Source organism: Peromyscus eremicus, chromosome 10, assembly GCF_949786415.1.
Source record: "Peromyscus eremicus chromosome 10, PerEre_H2_v1, whole genome shotgun sequence".
Classification (NCBI taxonomy): Eukaryota; Metazoa; Chordata; class Mammalia; order Rodentia; family Cricetidae; genus Peromyscus; species Peromyscus eremicus.
In genome coordinates, this window is record NC_081426.1 from 35,745,105 (window position 1) to 35,766,763 (window position 21,659).

General features: G+C 41.0%; 2 long non-coding RNA genes across 5 annotated transcripts in view; one reads left to right on the top strand and one right to left on the bottom strand.

The window, feature by feature from the left end:
- LOC131920614 (uncharacterized) overlaps window positions 1–14,704 on the bottom strand; it is a 115,356-nt gene extending 100,652 nt beyond the window's left edge. Inside the window, exons 1-2 of the long non-coding RNA XR_009381720.1 lie at window positions 14,644–14,704; window positions 2,773–2,941 (exon numbers count right to left, since the gene is read on the bottom strand). This is a non-coding gene — a long non-coding RNA (uncharacterized LOC131920614). The remainder of the gene's footprint in view (window positions 1–2,772; window positions 2,942–14,643) is intronic.
- A 7-nt stretch (window positions 14,705–14,711) lies between these two features.
- Window positions 14,712–21,007, top strand: LOC131920615 (uncharacterized). Of its 4 annotated transcripts, none has more exons than XR_009381722.1 (3): window positions 14,712–14,770; window positions 18,724–18,910; window positions 20,462–21,007. It is a non-coding gene; the product is annotated as an uncharacterized LOC131920615 (long non-coding RNA). The 4 variants fall into 4 exon arrangements; XR_009381723.1 differs by lacking the exon at window positions 20,462–21,007 and adding an exon at window positions 19,539–19,704; XR_009381721.1 differs by lacking the exon at window positions 20,462–21,007 and having other exon boundaries at window positions 18,724–19,111.
- Window positions 21,008–21,659: the final 652 nt, after the last annotated feature.

The following is a 21,659-nucleotide window of genomic DNA, read 5'->3' on the forward strand; positions in this document are numbered from 1 at the left end:
AGATGTTTGAGGGCTTTCAGCCCTTTGTATGTACTCATCAAAAGATTCCTAGAGTAGTAATAAGGACTTCAGAGGACAAATTTTTGCCAACAGGTATGGCAAACGAGGTAATTCCAATAGGAAGAATGGTACTGAGTAATCTCAGGGCCAGCAGGGGATGTTGTCAATCTTGCAGCCCACTCGATTTATAAATAAGGCAGTAGGCATTCAGAAGCTGTAATGTGGGGTCAGGGAGATTTGTGCATCCATCCAAGCAATGAGATGACCACTCTTACATCATAGGTGGGCAGGCAGGACATGGAAGAGTCAGCTCCCCGAGACTCAAGAAATGGGAGACACAAGCAAGTGGCAAAGAGATCACTGAGAGGAGAACAGCCATTGCCAGCTTCGTGAACTGCTGTAGTAGAGACACAGAAACACATAAGTGCAGGACAGGTGTTAAATCAAGGCAGGGAGATACATCAAATAAATGTCTGCTCAAACTTTGACATGACAAATTCACTGGTCAAAGCAAACAACTCAGACGTGCTGAGTATTTGCTACAAGCCGATAACCATCTAAATAGCTGTGTGTATGAATCTGTTGTAGATTATAAAACTATCAATGAGCAAAAGAGAACACATTCTAGATAGTTCGATAGAAAGAAATTAACACACAAAGCAAGTTACAATGCTAATTAGAAAACTGAATAACCAGAAAGAGAATATTAAGGCCACCCAAAGTCCACCAGACACAACAACACCAAAGAGAGGTATTTTGGTGAAGACATAAGACCCAGCTGGTATAATCAGAGCCAAGAGACAATACAACCAGCAAAACTGGATACCCAGAGAGATGGCACAGCAGAAGCAGGGATGGTGGGAAAATGGTTGAAATTATTTAACTTTTCCCATCTCAAAGCTTTGAGTCTGCACACAGCATCACACATACACAAAGCATATAATATAGGAACTGTGATCACTAGTGTTTAATAAAAGAAACTGAGTCCCCTGTAATTAGAGCACTTTCCCAAAGACAGTCAATATTCAGCAGAAAGAGTATTCAAACAAAATTGTCTAATGCAGGTGGATTTTTCTTCCTACCACTGTTCTTAATTGGCAAAGAACTGAGCTAGACAAACACTGCAGAAGGTAAACCAGAGCGATGCTAGAGAAGCCATTTATAGTGAGCTAGAGAAGAAAGAGGAAAGGGAACAGTTGTATGGTGGCAGACACGGAATGATTTTAAAACATGAAGTTACTAAGATGCCAACAAAAATCCTTTTCCAAGTCTCCCTTTGCAATAGCCATTCCACGTGTACTTTGATCTTTGACCTGGACCCACACAATTAATTCCACATCATATTGCTGCATACTGCTCTCCAAGGAGAATCAAGTTTACACTTCCTCCCAATCCAAATCATAACAGTACTTAATTAGGTGATAATTTATGTAGTACTTAGCATGAACTTTTGGCACATGCTGGAGAAGGCTGTACAAGTGTTCATGTGTTATCACCTGACTACATCAAGAAACAGGGCCTGGGCATTGGCTAGGTGTCTTGGGCTTTACAAGGTTTCAAATGACTTTTATAACCCTGTAGTACCTGGCTTTCTAGTAGGCAAGACTGTCTCCAGTGTGTATTAATATGCTGAATATTATGCCCATATGCACTTAAAACATTGATTCTGGGTATTCCAAACAACAAGGAGCCTGGAAAATCAGAGAAACAGATGTTGGATGAATCAAAGGCCTTTTTAGGATCCATCACTCGACTTTGGGGAGATGGGGAACAAGGAAAGGAGTATTCAAATTTGCTTGGTGGGAAATAAACAGAGTGTGGACAAGGACTTGGAACCACCACCACACTCTAGCCCCATGGATAATAACCCAGGAAATGGTTCTTTTCCAGGTGCTGCATGAGATCTGAAAAGGTCATGGTTCATATCTTCAAAGTGCCAGGTATGGTCATTTAAATAACATGCAAAGTCAAGGGTAGGGAACCCTGCAGTGTAAGGCCTGGACTGCAAGGGGGTGGCATTCGAGAATTCCAGTCCTGGAGACAGGACTGTGAGTGCTGTCTGGTACTGTTTCCATTCTAACATTCTTAATCAATAGAGTGAAAGAACATAGAACAAGAGCCTTTCCCTTTCTAAACATCACTGATTCATTCCAGGTTCACAGCGCAAAACTGACAAAGCAAAGTGGCTCCTGTCTTGGAACCTAGAGTGGAAGGAAAACCACAACAGTGATCCCTACTGTGTCTGTCTGCTCACCCACAATGCAGACAACCCTTTCCAGTTAGTATAGCACCCTCAGTCTGTTTACCTTCTGAATGAGGTTCCCCTGTGCATCACCCTTGGACTGATCTTCTAGCTGGGATCTGTTCTGCCCTTGTGGTTTGGGCACTTGATTGGTTTCTGAGGCTCTGACACCACACAGGTCCTCAAGAACTGCATCTTGAGGGCTGTCCCTGGCTCTCTCCATTCATGGTAGTGTAGGTAATGTTACCACACCTTCTAAAAGTGGCTGCCCTGCTCCCCAGATGCTAGCTGAGGCAGAGCCTCCAGAGATGGATGAACAAAATATTGTGTGACAGTATACCTGAGGAGATGTGAACAAATCATATGCCTATTCACCCCACATAGAGGATTGATGACTGTAAAGAAAAGATAGTACCAAGATCCAGGGCATACCAATGAGTTGTACTGAGTGAGGGGTTTCTTATAGAAGCAGAAATGACTCAAAGACCACTGTATCACCAAATCCCACCATAGCATGATTGACAACTCACCAAAGCTGGAAACCTGGAGCACACTGCACAGCCTCTAGGCACCTCAACAGGTTGGGGCATGTACTTTCCTGGCAGCTGGGTTTGTCTGAGCTTCTTTAAGGCAGGCCAATTTGTCTGAGAGTCTTCTACGTAAAACTCCAGAGAACATGACAGAAAAATTCCCTTGGTTCTGAAAAAGAAATATTCAGGCCCGACTCATACCCCTTTGTATGAGGTATCTGAGTAGCACTAAGGCCAATGCAAAGCTTAACCAATCTGCCTGGCTTCACCTTTGCTTCCTCTATAGCAGAAACTCAACACTGTTGCTAGAAAGATGACGCTAAACCCAAGTTAGATTATCCACACCTCCTATAAGGAGTCACTAATCATAGACAAAAAGCTGAAGTCCTTTAAGTGGATGAACTGCATGCACTTTTCAGTCCCTCTCCCATCTCATCCCTGACATCTAGTGTTCCTATCTTCCAACACTCTATTCCGCCAAACTGTAAGTCTTGCTTTTCTTCACACCTATCAAGCAAGCTCTGGCCTTGGACTTTTTGCATGTGTCCTTTTGTCTGTTTCTCCCACCACATATCCCATGAGTCACTCCTATAACAGGTCAAGACACTCTGTGATACTTGCTGACCATGAGCCTTCTCCATCAGCCATGTAAAGCCCTATCCTCTTGCCATGCCCACTTTGCCTTGCTTTACTGTTCATTTCTCTCCTCTGTCAGATCAGTTTCAAATGCCGCTGATGGTTCTTCAATGTCTTGCCTAGAATGTAGAGTGTTGGGCTGAGTTCTTCAGTGCCTCTCCCATGCCCATGCACCTAACCCTATATGTACATTCAATGCCTGTTTATTGGATGAATGAAGGGGCTTCTAGTAAGACTTAGAGGTAAATCCATATTGGTTGGCTTTGTTTTTCATTTATCAAGGAAAGGAAGATTCTACAACTGTATTCTAACCAAAATTGAGAATTAAATGGGGATTTTATTTAAATTTGAGGCATGGTATATCTTCTATACAAATTTCCTCCTTACTTTTATTTTTCCTGTTATTTCTTTTCTTTTCTTAGTAAAATGATTCGTGTTACTGCATAACAAACAAACAGAACTCTGACTTGAATATATTCCATCATTTATGTGCCTGAATTTATTTCCCCTGCCCTGATAGGACAGATAAGAGGGACCCAGGTCGTCCTAAGGGTGTTTGGCTGGCAGATAAGCATTGTTAAGTTACTGACAGTGAATGTTGATGTCAATGATAAATCTTTGTTGTAAGTAGTATTTGATGCATTTTCTCCCTTTAAATAAATTAAACTGTCAAGAGCAGGCCAGTCAGCTCCTTTGATGGCAGCTAACAGACCCTTCTCTTATGCTAGGCTACCATGAGTAAGCAGCTGTGAGCCAAGCAGCCTTTTCTTTGGCAATGAGCAGAACTGCCCTCTGGCTCTTTTTAATACTTTATGATCACTATGAGGAAACTCCACTCAAGCTCCAAAGACCAGTATAACTGTGGCAGCTGCTGAAGCCAGAACTTGTGTTTCAGGTGAACTTGCTCCAGTCACATACCCTATAAGCAAGTGGCACGAGCTTTGGAAGACCCTACTCCAGGCAGTCCCAGCAAGCCCAGGTGAACTCTGTATGTCCCTACTCACCCTTGAGTTAGACTCTCAGGCCAGAAGGGGGTGCGTTTTCCCAGACCTACAGCAAAAAGCCTGTGATTGGTGTAATCTGGGTTTGTGATTGGCTCAGAAGTGAGGCTAGTAAGTGGCACATATCACTAGTAAAACTGGAAGCTGTGTGCATGCAAGGCTGTGACTGGTAGAATTATAAGCAGACCCACATTCCCGTACCTCTAGAAGCTACAAAAGAAGGCTGTTTCAAAGACATATTGGTTTGGCCTTGGAAGCTGTGCCCTCTTTTCTCCTCCTACGTTATAACATCAAACTCAATAAAGACTCCTCCTGAATGGTCTTTTGCCTATTTGTGGTCTTTATCATGGGCAAAGCAGGTTGGGCTAGCTGCAGAAGAACAGACAAAACCCAGGTGCTGGAAGTGGCTATAGACCTAAGAAGGTAGCCAAGAGTTCCAGAGAGCCACAGATAACAAAGTGCTCTAATGCAGTTCTGAGTAACACTAGCAGGTGGCTATATTATACCAGAGAATGACCAACAGGAGAATCTATAAGAAGTTCAGACCGAGAAGTGCTGATAGCATAACAGATGTTGGAGAAGTTAGTACCACAGAGGCAAGAGGCCATAAGAGCTAAAGGTGCATGTTGAGTCTGTGAAGACTTCAAGCCCCGATCACCGGAAGAGTTCCAGAGAGCAGCGAAAGGTTAAAGGGCTGAGGTTCAAAAGTTGTGACTTAACTGACAACCATTGGGTCTGTGTCTGACATGCTGGTCATTGCTGTGACAAAATTCTAAACAAATGCAACTTAAAGAGTAAGATCTACTTTGGGTCAGAGGTTGAAGTCAGTCGTGGTGAGGAGCATGAGGAAGCTGGTCACATTACGTTTTCATTCAGGAGTCAGAGGAGATGAGTGCTGGTACTCAGCTCGGTTTCATTTTTATTCAGCCGAGCACCCCAGCTTCTAAGACGTTTCCACCCACATTCAGAGTGGGTCTCCCCTCCCCAGGGAAACCTCTTTGGTAAGATCCTCACAGACAAAACCAGAGGTTTGTCTGTCAGGTGGTTCTCAAGGCATCAAGTTGAGAATGAAGATAACTCACCACATTCCAAGCCCAGTGTTGTGAGCAATGAAGCACCCAGAGCACCAAGCCTAAGAGCCACAAGCTGCAGAGGTTGCAAAGCCAGATTGCAGGCCCCAGGGACTCACTTTTTATCAATGCTAAGAGTCACTTTCTCCTAAATCTCTGTTCTTACATAACAAAGGAACCCTTGGCTGGCCTTGTTTGACACCGATGTTTCTGATAATGTGATTTACTCTCCTCAAAAAGGATAGCAGTCTCTCTCTCTCTCTCTCTCTCTCTCTCTCTCTCTCTCTCTCTCTCTCTCTCTCTCTCTCTTTCTCTCTCATTCTTACTTTCACTCCCGTCCTCCCTCCCATCCTCATACACACACCTCGCACATCTCACACATACCAGACAGTATGAATGTTATCCTTCTACTAACTCTTTCACGTACCTGCACTCTGATTTGGCCATGTGTGTCCATCTCTGATGAGAGGACATCAGGAAGGAGCCACAGATGATGCTTAGCTTCAGAACACCCATCAGACCCCCTCAAAATGGTGCAGTGATCCCATCCAACAAGGAGGTGATGCTGACATGATGGAATTTATTCTGTAAAAATGGCCCTTTCGTAGAGAATTAAACCTATGTGGGTTTCTAGCCTACCTTACTGTAACTTGCTGCTTTTGTAAAGACAGAACAGGACCCTTCATCTAAGATCCAGGTTTCCTAATCTACAAGAGGAAATTGATATTGATTATTACAAGCCTCTGTGATCCGTGCTACTGATAAATAAGGAATTTTCTCCATGTACTTACCTAGTCAGGAACAGAAGAGGTGGGTATAATACAGAGTGAGCATAGTCCTGACTGAGGGATTTAGAGGAATGTGGGGATGAAGGAGACAGGGAACTCCTTGGCCATGTTGAGACAAGCGATGGAGTAACTTATACAGAGCTCTTTCTCGCTGCAAAATGAAACTAGGGAAAAGAGAAGAAGGGAAATGAAGAAAATGACAGAAGGAAGGGGAAGCAACATGAAGGAAGGAAAGGGAGAGGGGAGAATGTCAAAGCGTCTGCTCAGAGTCCAAGTAGATTGCTTTTGGTAACCCATGCAAATAGCTCTCCCTTCATTAGCTCGCTCATCTTGGCATTAAAGACCACCTTCAACTTCTGCCTTAACCCATGAAAACTTCAGACATAGGTACCCATCATGACCTATCACATTCCCTCAAATGCCACCCACACACTTAGCACCTCACTTTTGCTCAATAGCCTCATTAACCAAGCAGCACCTTGGAGAAGGCTAAGAAGAGGCCCCAGGCTTTGTCCTAGGCTTTCACTGAAATTTCATTTGTATACCAATTAAGCCATAGAGCTATAACTTCAAAAGGTACAACGGTGACTTATTTTCTATTCTTTCTAAATTATTGTCAATGTAGGTTGTCAAGTTTTCTACCCAAAAGATATCAAGAAACTAAAGATGCCCCCATAAGAGCTAGTAACTGATTTGAGATAAGAGTTATAAGCAAGGGACCTGTAATTACGCATCCAGAATTTAAGTGCCCGATCTATTACTCTCTAACTAGATGATACAGTCATGTGACTCAGCCTCCCTGGGACCAGATGTCACCAAATGAATAATACCTGTTAAGTGCCTGAAATGGTGTAGCCTTGCATCATGCCTGGGATTCATCCATTTTGTATACGTATGTGTATGTGGTATGAATGTGCATACACATCTTGTTCACATGTATGGGTACACATGCATGCATGAGTGCCTGAATACAGAGGTCATAGTTGACGTTATTTTCCTTAATCATTTACTTACTGAGACAGGGTCTCTCACTTGAACCCAGAGCTCACCAACTTGTCTAGTCTAGCTAGTAAGCTTGTCTCCAGGGATCCCTGTCTCCCCTTTCTCTTCCCCCTAAACACTGAAATTACAGACACAAGTGGGCCATCATGTTGGCCCTGCTTTTAAAGGGTATCTTTATGGCTTTTTATAAATCATCTCACTTTCACAATAGAAATAATAACAGGTAGGTGTCTCTCGCAATAATTCTCAGAAGTTGTGGTGGTTCAAATGAAAATGTCTCCCATAGGTTTGATCTGAATGCTTGGTCACCAGGGAGTGGCACTATTTGAAAGGATTAGGGGGTGTGGCCTTGGTGGAGGAAGTGTGTCACTGAAGGTGGCCTTTGAGGTTTCAAAAGCCCATGTCAAACCCAGAGTCTCTCTCTTCCTGCTGTTCACAGAACTGGAAATAGAACTTTCATCTACTTCTCTCTTCCTCTGCTTTCAGATCCAAATGTGAAATTCTCAGCTACCATTTCAGCCTGCATGCCACCATGTTCCCTGCCATGAAGATAATGGACCAAACCTCTGAAACTGTACACCAGCCCTAAATAAATGCTTTCTATTAAAAGAGTAGATGTGGTTGTGGTATCTCTTCATAGCAATAGAACACTGAGACAGAAGTGAAAGTTGAGACTCATGAGACCTAGGTGGCCTCTTCAAGTTTTCACTGCTTGGTGTCGTAGAAAACAGTCACTGAATGCGTATCATTCTCCTTGTATTTCCCACCCTTTGTAAAGGTGGAAACAGCCACAAGGTTAAGTGTGATCAGTAAAGCGTGAGTTTAAGTTATGTGGGTCACTTCTGGGTTAAAACCATGAGTCCTGAAACTCTTTTATTCCTCTAGGATATGACTGAGGAGATTATAGATTCCAGATTGTTCTGCCAAGACATTCAGGACATCCTTGATTCCTAGATGACTCTGGGAAAAGCACCTTCCATTACCACTAAGGCTGTATTAGCAAAGGCAAGAGATAACCAGCTATAATATGTCACAGAAATTTGAGGATGTTTGTTACCCAGAATACTGTAGTGTCTCCTGACAAATATACATCTGCTAACTTTATGCCAGACTCTTTGTGGGTGCAAGAAGACAGTGGTAAATAATGGTCCCATTGGTGTTGGAGTTTCTGTCAATGATACATTAATAAAAAAAAAACTACATGCAACAATGGGTAAACCCTATGAAATTATTATGTTGGGAGAGGTGAAAGTAATCATTGAAAAGATGTTTGATTTGTATTGAAGGATAGGCAGAATATAATCAGCAGGCAAAGGCAGACATATATTTTTCTGGTGGAGAAACTATATACATACACAAATATATATATACATATATATATATATATATATATATATATATATAGAGAGAGAGAGAGAGAGAGAGAGAGAGAGAGAGAACATAGCTGCAGGTATAAGGAGACAAATGATCTCATACTGAACAGACTCAAAAATCATCCCAAGTGCTTCTGTTCTTGAGTCTAAATTACCAAAAGACAGTCCAGGTAGGGAATGGTTAAAGTGGAAGAAGTTTCCACAAGGTTGAATCAATGTTAATTGTAAGGGAAGACCCAGGACCCATGTATTACCTAAAGCACAGCAAGGGATCAAAGTGAATTTGGATATGTGGAGTTATACTGCACATAGACCTTAAAGAGTGAGAAAAGATGGGACAAGTAAGAAGGTCTGAATGAGATCTACAGCCATGTATCAGGCCAAGCTCCAGGAGTCCAGTCGAAGAGATGGAAGAGGGATTATATGAGCAAAGGGCGGTCAAGATCATGATGGGGAAATCAATAAAGACAACTGAAGCAAGCTCAAAGGAACTTATGAACTTTAGACCGACAGCTGCGGAACCTGCATGGGACCAGACTAGACCCTCTGCATATGGGAGACAGTTGTGTAGCTGGGTCTGTTTGAAGGGCCCCTGGCAGTACAATCAGGATCTATCCCTAGTACAGAGCTGGCTTTCTGGATCCCATTACCTATGGTCAGACACCTTGCTCACCCTTGATGTAGCAGGGAGGGGCTTGGTCCTGCCTCATCTTAATGTACCAGGCTTAGTTGTCCCCCCATGGGAGAACTTACCCCAATGGAGGAGGGGAAGAGGGGTGTGGGGGAGTGGGAGGAGAGGGAGGAGAGATGAGAGGGGGATCTGTGGTTGGTTATGTAAAATGAATAAAAAAAATTAAAGAAAAAAAAAAAAGAAGGCCTGCATGAGGGAAGGAAATCCACAAAGAGAATAAGCTCACAGCTGAGACAAAGCCCAGGTTATATTCTGCTCATGATTAACCCAACCAGTATTTAACCTGAGAAGAGGGTTTGCTCTATAAATGCAAGTTAGCATTATTGAATTGCTCCATTACCACCAGGGCTGTTTTCATTTTTACACATGTGTGTGGTCGCCTGCACATTGAGGGACCATTCACAGCCAGGGAAACACCCCAAGATCATTTCCCAGGGCAACTGTGCCCTGTGGGGCTACCATGGTGTTTTAATTGAGTTGGAGTGCTTCAATGGAAGGGGTAGACGTAGTATATTTTCAAGAACTAATAATTCTACAGTTTAGTACAAGGAGAGTAGCTTTTTGGCATAAGTGGCCTGAAGGCATCTCTGCAGCAGGCGGTCTCATTTGGACTAAGACCAGGACTACCAAATGTGCATGCCGTTTCTTTTCTTTTTTTCCATTCAATATTTTATATTCTTTCTTTTTTTCTTTTTTAATTAATTTTTTTCATATTTTGATCATGTTTTCTCCTTCATCCAACTCTTCCCAGATCTTCCTAACCTCTCTACCAACCAACTTCATTATCTCTCCCCCTCTCCCTCTCCTTCTCCCTCTTCCTCTTTCTCTCTCCCTCCTTCCTGATTCCTTTAGAGGACCCTAGATGAAGTGTGCCTACAGAGGATCAACCCTGGTGTGAGTTCTAAATGTATGGTTCTAAATGTCTGTCCCCTCTTCGAGTCAAGTGGAAACCCCCTTGCCTTTCTAACAGTATTAAGAGATCAGACTTTGAGGCCATGGTTAGACTGAGGGAATTGCTGTATGAGCTCTTCAGAGAAGGACAAGTAAGGCCCAGTCCTCTTGGCCCTCCTTCACTTCCAGATACAAAGTCCAAGTAACCCTGTGCCTTCTTTCACTTTGCTTCCTTCAGTCATTTGCTAACTTTGAGATGTCAACCACATTCCCTGTTCATCTAAAAGCTCCGAGATTCTGCATTTTTCAGTCCCTAAAGCAAGTCGTGAGTATCTGAAGATCTGGAATCCTGGGCCAGAGAAAGCTTGTGTCCCCTATGGGGGCACTGTAGTGCTGGGGAGGCAGTCAGTGAATACTCATTGATCCCCCTTTCTCTATTGTAAAAAATATGAGTCAGAAGAAAAGCAGCCATTGTACTAAATTATTTGGAGCAGACATTTGTATTCAAGAAATCAGTGAGCCTCTATTGCTCTAGGCTAACAGCCAGGATTTTAAAATAGTTTTGCTATACTAATATTTTTATAACCATATTTGCTATAATAAGACTTGACCTTAATTTGTTCTTTTACCACAATTCAAATCAACAAGCTCTAGGAATAGAAATGACCAATGAAAAAGAACTAGAGAAATAGAGAAAACCTATTGCAGAAGAATGTTTATAGGTCAAGTTGATGAATGCTACATATACACACTGAGTTATGGATATGGAAAATCTAATATACAGATGTTCTGTTTGTTCACCTTTATGATTCACCATGAATGTTAATATACGAAAGACCTTGAATAATTCCAGAAGAGACCTTAATCACTCAGCAATTCCACGCCTGAGTATGTATGTACCCAAAAGACCTTAAAAATATATATCTACACTAAAATTTAGAAAATAAGTATTCATAACAGTGTTACTCACAAACAGCCAAAAACTTGGAGACAATCCAATTCCACAGCAACTGAAAAATGAGTGAAGAAAACCCGGTGCATCCATGCATCAGTGATAGCAAAGACCGAGTTACTGACACACAGTGCAACATGGATGGGATTTGGAGACATTGTGCTGAGACCATGGAACTTGATGCAAAAGACCATGTACAGTCTGAGTCTGTCCTGTGGTGATATTTTATTTTTGCTGAAATGTGGTGATATTTTATTTGTACATTAATAAATAAAGTTTGGCCGGGCTGGTCTGTGGCGCACGCCTTTAATTCCAGCACTCGGGAGGCAGAGCAGGCAGGATCTCTGTGAGTTCGAGGCCAGCCTGGGCTACAAGCGAGTTCCAGGAAGGAGCAAAGCTACACAGAGAAACCCTGTCTCGAAAAACCAAAAAGTTTGCATTTGGAAGCTGTTTCTGCTCTAACCACTCGAAACACATGCTATTGCTCTGTAAAATACATTCCCAGTGCTTCACCTCTCAGCATTTTAATACATCCACCTCTGTTCTCTCTCTGTCTCATCCCTGAATGAGCATCACTCCAGGAAGTTATTTCCTAGAATTTATCAGATGTTCCCCCCAACACACACACATTTTATCCTCTTTCTGAAGCCTCAGAACCAGGCCACTTAACTATTCAAAGGCTCCACTTTTTTTTTTTTTTTTTTTTTTTTTTTAAGGAAAACCTTTGTGAGATCTGGTAGGCACCGGCACACTGAGCCTAGGCAGGTCCAATCCCCTTCCCACTGCACCAAGGCTGTGTAAGGCATCACACCACAGGCACCAGGTTCCCAGAAGCCTGTCCATGCACCAGGGACAGATCCTGATCCCTGTGCCTGGGTGCCCCCCAAACAGTTCGAGCCAAACAACCGTCCAGTCCCATAGGGGCTCCACAGTCACCAGTCCAGAGTTCATGGGCGTCCACTAGTGTGGCCAGTCATCTGCAAGCAGAGTCTCTGTGTGCTCAAGGACACGCAGGGAACAGCAAAGCGTGGTGACACACGCCTTTAATCTCAGTACCAACCATAGAGACCTGGAGGTCTGTACAGACAGGCAGTAACAAGAAAGTGAGGTAGCTGAGCTAAGAGCCAATGAGAAGGCAGAACAGCAAGGCAATAAAGGCACAGGTTAGATAGGAAGAAGCTCTCTCTTGGGAAGCTACAGCTGCGTGGTGAGCTAAGGTTAGCTGGTGGCTCTCTGATCTCTACGGCTTTCACCCCTGTATCTGGCTCTGTGTTTCTTATTTAATAAGACTGTTTAGAAATTTGTCTACACTGTCCATATGGGATTCCCAGAATCTATAGACATAAATCCATAAGCAAATACCTAGAAGTGGAAAATAGATCAGTGCTTGCCAGACTTTGTGAATTGGTCAGGGGGTGAGGGGTAACTGCTTAGAGGTACTGGTTTTTATTTGGGGGGGAACACATTTGGAAATTAGATAGTAATGATGGTTGAATAACTATGAATATACTGAAAACCACCAAACTGTGTACATTAACAGGGAAAATTTTAGGGTATGTGGTTATATCTAAATAAAGCCATTATTTTTTAAACTCTCTAGTATATGTACAGTGCTCCACAAAACCCATCATTCTCTTATAAGTCTTGTCAACTCTACATCAAAGAAAATGCTCAATTTCTATTTATCTTAAAAACAGAGCATTTAAATTAATCATTAGTGTGTTTCACCACTGGAAATCACATGTTTAGGACAGAGTGGTAAAGATGTAGAAAGTGTACTTAAAGTTAAATAATAGCACAAGATTTTTGAGAAAACAAAGAAGTCAATTTTAACCTGGGCCAATTTGTCAAGAAGGAGGATAATCCTTGAGACTTTTCCAAAAGTAGCCATTGACCTATTAGTGCTGTGGAGATAAAGCATTGGAGATTAGTGTTAAAGAACTTATGTACAAAATTGCTATAGACTTCAAATTAATTCCACCGTGTTAATTTCCAAGTACCCTGAACCACACTGGCTCTAGGAAGCAGACTCGTTGGCAGCTGAGCCATCTGGACTCAATTATTGGTTTCATTTTTTTTTTCAAGCCACCAACGTTTTCTTTTAATGTGGGGATAGGTTTTGTAATTTGTTGTCTCGAGACACATTTAATTCACCCAAGAAATGGATGTTCTGTGCTTGGTGGTATCTGCTTCTAGGTGCAATGGGGTTCCATTCTCTCATTCTGGCAGTATTTGTCCCTACATGGAAAGAGGCAGAAAAAAAGTGAACCATAGTCCAATGAGCTCTACCAATCAGAACAATGAGGGGAACTCTGGGGAATTATGATGGAGCAAATTCACAAGGTCCCTCTTTTCCAGGCTTACTGACAACCTAAAGATGGAAAATAAGAATGAAAACACATGAACACAAAAGAAAAAAATGGGATGCCTCCACTTTGCTAAGCAATAGGGACAACACTAAAGTAATGTGTTTAGGAAATCATGTGATGCTTATTGTGTATGCAATTATAGTAATTATTATAATAAGATGAAGCAATATAGTAACAGAGATTGACATTTGCTAACAGTATTCTATGGAGTGGGCCCTGTTCCAAGATCTTTCAATTATTCGCTCATTTAGCCTGCAAAGCAGGTATTTCTCCCCAAGTACTCAGATAAGGAAATCAAGATCTAGTTATGCGAATGGCCAAGGTCATGGAATTAGGAAGCATTTTCCTAACATTTGCAACAGTTGCCAAACCTCATTTCCTTAGGCCTCGCTTGAGTTATTAGTTAATGAATTTGAGGGGGAGGTCCAAACAAACAGTAAACAATTTACACTTCAGAAGTGTCTCTAGTTAGTGCCATTTAATCCGAAATCTCTGCGATCCTAGGAACTGTCAAAAGCTAAAAAGAATATCACCGGATCAATGAGACAGATATTTATTAAGTGGCCTGGTGGAGGCTGCACACCTATCATCCCTTCTCACATTTATTCATTATCAAGATTCATGATGGACAGCAAATACCATCACTTACATCACAATGCAATGGGAGACAGAACACATACTTTCTACCAGATAACCCCCGAACAGTATTAAAAAGTAAATTTTCTCAAAAAAATAATTGAGTTAAATTTTATCTTACATATGTTATGTATGAAAAGAATTTTAATTAAAATACATTTAACTGAGGCAGAAAACCCAAGTATGCCTTCAATATTTGCCTAATATATCTAAAATCCATTGAAATGTTTTAGAGTGAAGAGTAGATGTCAAGTGTTGAGGTAGCAGATTGCTGGGACTTGATCTAAGCATATTCATTATACATTATTTTTAATTAAATTTGTTCTTTGACAAGTTCATGTATGATTACTCTTACCTTTCTCATCTCTTATCTCCCTCCCACCTCAGGCAATACCTGCTCCTCCCTACATGGACCTTTCACACCTTCACATCTTTTTTTGTTTTGTGACACACTATACTTACCCAGGGTTATCTGCATGACCATGAGTGTGGAACTATCCCACGGAAGCTTGGTGAGGTCACCATGGTAACTGAAAACAATGACTCCTTATCCACAAGATTCATATAGAGCCAGTAGCTTACTTGGAAGGTAGGACCCAACAAGTTCCTCTCTCATTCATAACTAACTGTTGACATACCTAGTTTTGTCCAGGTCCAGTATAGGCAGCATCAGTTGCTGCAAGTTCAAGGTTACAAAGGCATGTCATGCCCAGAAGACAGCATTTCACATCTCACCCAAATCATACATTCTCTCCCTCATCCCCAGCAATGATTTTTCCCTGAGCCCTAGAAGGGTGATGTAAATGTCCTGTTGAAAGCTAAACACTCAGCCTTAACTTATTCTCAACATTTTGAGTAGCTGTGAGTCTCTGCATTCACTGCCACTCACTGTAAAGAAACATCCCTGATCAAGGCTAACAATAACATTTGTCTGCATATGGTTATAAACATGTATATTTGTAAAGTAATTTGATGCCATGTCAATTTAGTAAAACAAATGTTTAGAACCAAAAAAATAATAGTACTATGTTCCTCCATAGGGCCTATAACTATGGCTTCACTAACCTTGGGGTTTTGATCAGGTCTATAGCACCAAACACAAATTCTCTCCCATGGAGTGGGACTTAGATCCAATAAAGAAGTGGACGGTTGCCCTTGGAATATCCATACCACTATTTCACCCATCCGAATGACTTGGATAGCAGCTAGGCATTGTATCACACAAGGTCCAAAGTTAGGTTAGTTTGTTGATGACTTTTCTCTCCCAATAGCCTGTGTAGTATTTTTGACCATGAAGTCCTAGTCATCAGGGGGAAGTTTCCAAATTACTTTCTTCTGGATTTTTCTCTGTCCTTGATGCAAAGAGTTGTTATATTCATCATCGGGGTCTTATCTGCCTCTGATGGGCAGCCAAGAGCATTAGCAATAGACTATATTGTTTTGAGAGCCTCTGGTCCCTGGTCAACAATGCATAGAGTTATCCCACACCTGGCACTAGAACTCTGATTTAAAATCCTATGATTTCTGAAAGCAGAATTATCACCATACAGGCAGCTTCATTCAAGTTGTTCATTTTTATATATAAATTTATGTTGGTTAGTATGTAAGTAGTCTGTTCCTATGTGATTTCATAGTCTATAGTTTTGATTGACCCTTGCTCCCCAAACATCTCACATCTCCCTTCATTATAACACACTTCCTTCTTGCAACAGCCCAATGAACTTGGTTCTTTCATCTTGAACATTTTATAGAAGAATGTAAGGTACAGAGACATAAGTAACATGTCCAAGGTCACACAGCCGGTAACAGTACAGTTGACACTTTTTTGTTTAATGGTGTATAATGAAGTTTATTGATACATGATTTGTCTCTTCACACACGATGAGAAGAGGAACACTACCAAACTTGTCTTAAAGTGGTCAGAAATGGCTTTAAAAAGGAACTGAGGTTTTGAGAGGAAATCAGTATTTCAGAGACCCTTAAACAGGCGACTGTGAGTAGGGAGATGAGTCAAGGAACTTGTAATATTACGGAATTCACAAGTTCTGAGTTTAGAGCCGAAAGGGTGTCTTTCCTTGCTTCACCCTTAATTAGAGAGACATTTAGGGGAACTGTAATCTGTCAACTCCTATGGCATTTTTATCAACCGCTTCACATTTCAAATGAAACATTTTATTACATTTGTTGTTAGTCAAACACTTAACATATATGCTCCAGGCTTACAATTCACAACGTGTTCTAACTATATTAAGTAAATATTTAAGAAACATTTGGGCTGTTTTTCCATTTTTAAGTATTTAATCTGTAATAAACATATAGATGTTAAAAATACATTTCATGTATAGTATGTGTTAAGTGTTCAGAATATATTTTTGAATTGCCTTATTTGAGCTTGTCAGATTTTCCATTACAACCCCCTAATTTAAGGGGTTTTAAACCAGCCATAAAAATCTCTTCATGTTGATATTTCAAGTAAAATATCTCTCCTTCTAGAAGTCTATTTTTTTTAAGTTGGTGGTGGTTTGTATTTTAGTATTAATGCATTTAAAGAAAATGAACTCTTGGAAGCAAGGCACGAAACAAACATTTTTCTCACAGAATTTAAGTGTGTTTTCTCTACGCTGTCTTGATAATTCATGTTTTAAAGGCGTATCATTAAAAACCATACACCTTACACCACAGTTTAAGAGGGGGAAAAAAAATGAAGCAAGTCGGGACATTTCCAGATGGTGTTGCAGGATTGCAGTGAGGTTAGTTTAGCATATTATAGCAAAGTTCACAGATTTCACATCTCCGTCTTTGTTTAGGATGTTGGAAGTTCAGAAGGCTTTCACCATTGTTAAATCCTATCTTACAAAGAGACATGCATTTTACTTTGGAGCTAGAATGTTCCTCAAAGGCAGATGTTTGTAAAGCCTAACTTCTAGCCCAGAGAGCCAGTGAGAGGTAGTGGAGTCTTTAGTAGACATGACCCAGTGGGAGGAAGTTAGGTCATTGGAGGTGTACACTTACAGGAGACAGTGAAACCCTAGCACCTTCCTGTCTCCTTTACTGCTTCCTAACCACAGTATTGTGAGCATCTTGCTCAACTACACACATCCAATCATAATGTACTTTCTACAAGCTCAAAGGGCCAAATGACAATGGGTTGAAGCCAAGATCCAAAGTAAACCTTTCCTCCTATAAGTTGTTTACATCAGATATTTTGTCACAGAGATGGTAAGCTGATGAAAAGGAAGAACAAAGTTTGGGGACAGGGCAAGTCATCTAAATCCACTATGGCACACTTTCATTATATACTGAAGAATCTTTTCAAACCACATCTACAAGTGATCTTAAAAATATGTACCCATCTGACCTGCTCAGATTATATGTTATTTAGGAGCAAGGGAACATCTTGTCTTTGTACCCTCCTCTCTCCTTTTCCTACCTGTCCAGTAACTTGGCATAATGAATAGTATCTTATAAAGAAGTTCGTTAAATATCTGCCATCGATGAGAATATCAATCAAAAGAGCTTCACAAAGAGAAGTGGTTTTTGTTTCTGTTGTTGTTTGTTTGTTTTGTTTTGTTTCTTAACTGTATTAGAGATGTGATTTGCCTCAGTTGTCCATGCAGACATTAGCAGGGAAACTTCCTTATACTACCATACTACTATACATCAAACATGAGAATAGTCCCACGAACATGTTTAGGAAGTGCCATTGTAGTTTGGGTGTGAATCTTCCCCATGTATTGAAGAAGGGTTGCACTACTGAGAGGAGCTGGGATGTTTAGGAGGTAGAGTCTAGCAGGAGCAAGAGATCACTGAAGGCTTGCACTTTATGGGGAAATGGGGACAGTGACCACGTCTTTCCTTGTCTTTGCTACTAGCCAGCATGAAGTGAGCTGAATTGCTGCACCCAGTCCTCCTTCCTGTCATACACTATTTCCCCTCAGAACCACCACAGCCAGGGGAACTTGGAACTGAGACTTCTAAGTCCAGGAGCCAGATGAATCTCCCCTTCGTTCAGCTGTTCTCCTTGGCTGCTTTGTCACAGAGATCGAGAACTGACAGGCGCAGTTCCCATCCTAGCAAAGAAATGTCTCTTGGGCAGCTTCCTGGCCTGCCCTACTTTCTCTCTGTAGACAGCCAAAGGCTCTGCTGTTGTTGGGGATTCCCAGTCTCCTGGCTAAGTCAAAAGTAGCTCTTTCCACTGCCACAGTCAGCATGGGGCATCAGCCTCATCCTGGGCACAGGCTCCTCTGGCTTTCACACTAAACTACCTCCCCAATGTCTAGCAGTAATTAAAGTGACATTTTGGTCCACATTATATCATGGCCCTTATTTTTTATTGCTCCAACTCTCAGAACCCAATTGGGCATGAGAGGTGCTATTTATTTTTGGTATCCATCCCCCTAAACTTTAACAGAGAAAAAAACCTAAAGGCTTTACAGGCGGTTGCTTTTCTTTCAAGCTCATCTTCCTCCCAAGTATACCAAAAATACCCTCGGGCCTTCTGAGTAATTATATTTATGATCATTCATTTTTTCATTAGTCTAGAGCAAATACTGTGGGAACTTGAGAAAGATGATGATCCAAAGTCAACTTCAAGTTTGGAGTTGCAAGAAAGAACCACAGATTAAAATGGAACTGGAATCAACTGGACCCTGGGAACTCTTGCTAATGAGAGCTCTTCCGCACAAGAACCACATATTATGGTGTCTTAATACAAACCTTCAAAAGTTAGGTGGGTGAGATCTAAAATAATACCTAGAAGACTTAGCCACAAAGTCAGGGGAAACGTTAGGACTCAAGGTAGAGAAACCAAAATTCAACAGCCGCATTGACAACCACATGGAATATTTGAATGTCAATTTCTAATTCACATAATGACACATAATGTCAAATAGTGAAAATATACTGACTTCATTTATTGATTCAACAAATATTTATTGAGTTTCTGTTATATTCCAAGTACTTTCTGAAGACATTATGGGTGTCAGTGTGAGCTAAAGACAAAGTTTCTACTCTCATGGTGCTACCAGTCTATTAACATGGCAGAGGAATTCAAGTAAGTAAATCATACCAAATGTTAGAAAATTTATATGTGATGGGAAAAATAAAGCTATTGGGGAGTAGAGATTATAAGGTACTATATAGTGAGGAGTTCAGCGATAGTGACTAGCTATAGAAGGCCTAATCGAATGTGACATCTGACTACATTCTCAAAGAAAATGGGGGTAAGCAAATTGAAACCATTTTCACTAAAGGAGAAATTACATGTGTCATGGCAAACATATATTTGAAAACTGATGAATAGAAGAGAGGTGTCTTATCCAGCTTGGGGTATCCATAACAAAAATGTAACATTCCAGGACTAGAGAGATGGCTCAACAGTAAACAGCGCTTGTTGCTCTTCCAAAGAACCCAGCTTTGGTTCCCAGCACCTACATAGTGACTCACAGTCATCTGTACCTTCAGTTCTAGAAGATCCAACCTCTTCTAACCTCTGCAGGCACCAGGCACACATATGATGCATAGACACACATGTAAGCAAAGCACCCACACATGTAGAAGTAAAATATCAATAAAAAATTAATGTCATACCCAAGTGGCTAAAACAACATTAATTTTCTAAACAATTTTGGAGAATGGGAAGTCCAAATTTAAGGCAATGACAGATTCAGTTTTTAATAAGAGTTGACCTCCTGGCTTATGGAATAAGCCTGCCTCTTCCTTATGGGATACAGTCTTCCATACATGCCCTGGTCATTGCTATCTTGAAATCTGAGAAGCCATGATTATCCACAGGTTTTCACAAAATTGAACTTACTAATGCTCCCTCATGGAGATAAGGAGGGTCTCTATAGAACATAAGGCAGCTTACAATCAGCTCATGAGATATTGAACAAAGGCTCACAAAAGTAGCTCATGAGATGACACAGAGGAAGGCTGACAAACCAGTGTGTAATGAACCCCCTCAGGGTATAGCCACCCACAAATTACCTGTACTGTTGTAGGTAATCCATGGACCGGTAAGTAATCTCAGTTGAAATCAGTGGCTCATAAAGCTAAAAGTAGATGAAACCATTCCTTTGGTCTTTCATTGGTCCCCAATTCTAGGTGAACAGATCTTTTTCATGTCTTCTCAGAAAAGTTAATGCATCACTATGTTTGTGCATTGTATTTTCTCAATGTAGAGGAGCAAATGTCTCTGGCATTGTTCCTTGGGCAGGAGCTAGATTCCTTCTTGAGGGTCTTACCTCCATAACCTCATTTAATTTTAATTACCTTTTAGTGCCTACCACCAAATATCATTACAAAAGGGATTTCTTCCTCATGTGAATTGGAGGAGATAGACAATTTAGTTCATGACAAGGAACTACAACAGTCAGAACTGGAGAGACTAATCAAGCACCTCCCTCCGCAAGGTCAGTCTGAAGAACCTCTCACCATCTTTATGAATTTTCCTCATTTCTGGCCAAACCTCAGACCAGGTTACATATAGCTCACCTCTTTCTCTGGACAAAGGAATTCAGAGAATCATGTTCACCTAACTCACTTCCACTTAGCACCTTACAATCACACTGCACTATCTCATTATCCCTTTCATATCCTCTAAGACAAATGTTTGATATGCTCTCTTACTCAAACCCCAACATCTTCTCTTTCTGTCTTCTCTGGATTTCTGATTCATTGAGAAAACAAAATCAGTAAAAAGAAGACTTGTAGAAATTCTCCCTGCCATTCCACTCACATCTACCCAGTGTCAGTATTTGTTGGTGAGATGATCTGTCTATATGGTTCTCTAAAACCACCCTCATCTCCTTATTATGTGGTCAGCTTTCTGTCTAGCCTGTGCAAGGACATCACCTTAGCAAATTTCTCTTCTTGCTCATGTTAGCGTGTGTGTGTCTGTGTGTGTGTGTGTATATGCACATGTGTGCACACCACAAATTGCTACATTTTAAAAGTATGAAATACAGTACAACAATTGCAATTATATGTCGAACTTTAGATGAAAATTTCTTAGAAAACATAATTTATAAAACCCAAAGAATAGAAAATCCTATGTTTAAAATTTAACTATTGAAGACAGTGACTTGAAAATTTTAGGGAACTATAAATTATGTGGGCTGTCAGTCACTAAAAGCATCACTTACTCATTTATCTAGTTTTTATGGGGCAGAAAGGTGATATGCAGGCTTCTGGGGAGAAAAAATCTTCATTGGTCTTAGCCAGTGCTGGCCCCTGAGTGCTACAATACTACCCTGTCAGAGAAGTTGTGTTCACTGGTGAAATCATGGTACAATGGCTATGGGGGTAACCAACCATTTTCTAATTGGATTTTAAGTTTGTGCCACAGGAGATATTTCTTGCATGATACTGTAAACCTGGTCACAAGCGTGTGGCTAGAGGGAACTTGGGTTCTAGATAGGAAAGAACTTACTGTTGTTATCTCACTAAATGATCACATTGTTAAGCTCCCTTCTAAA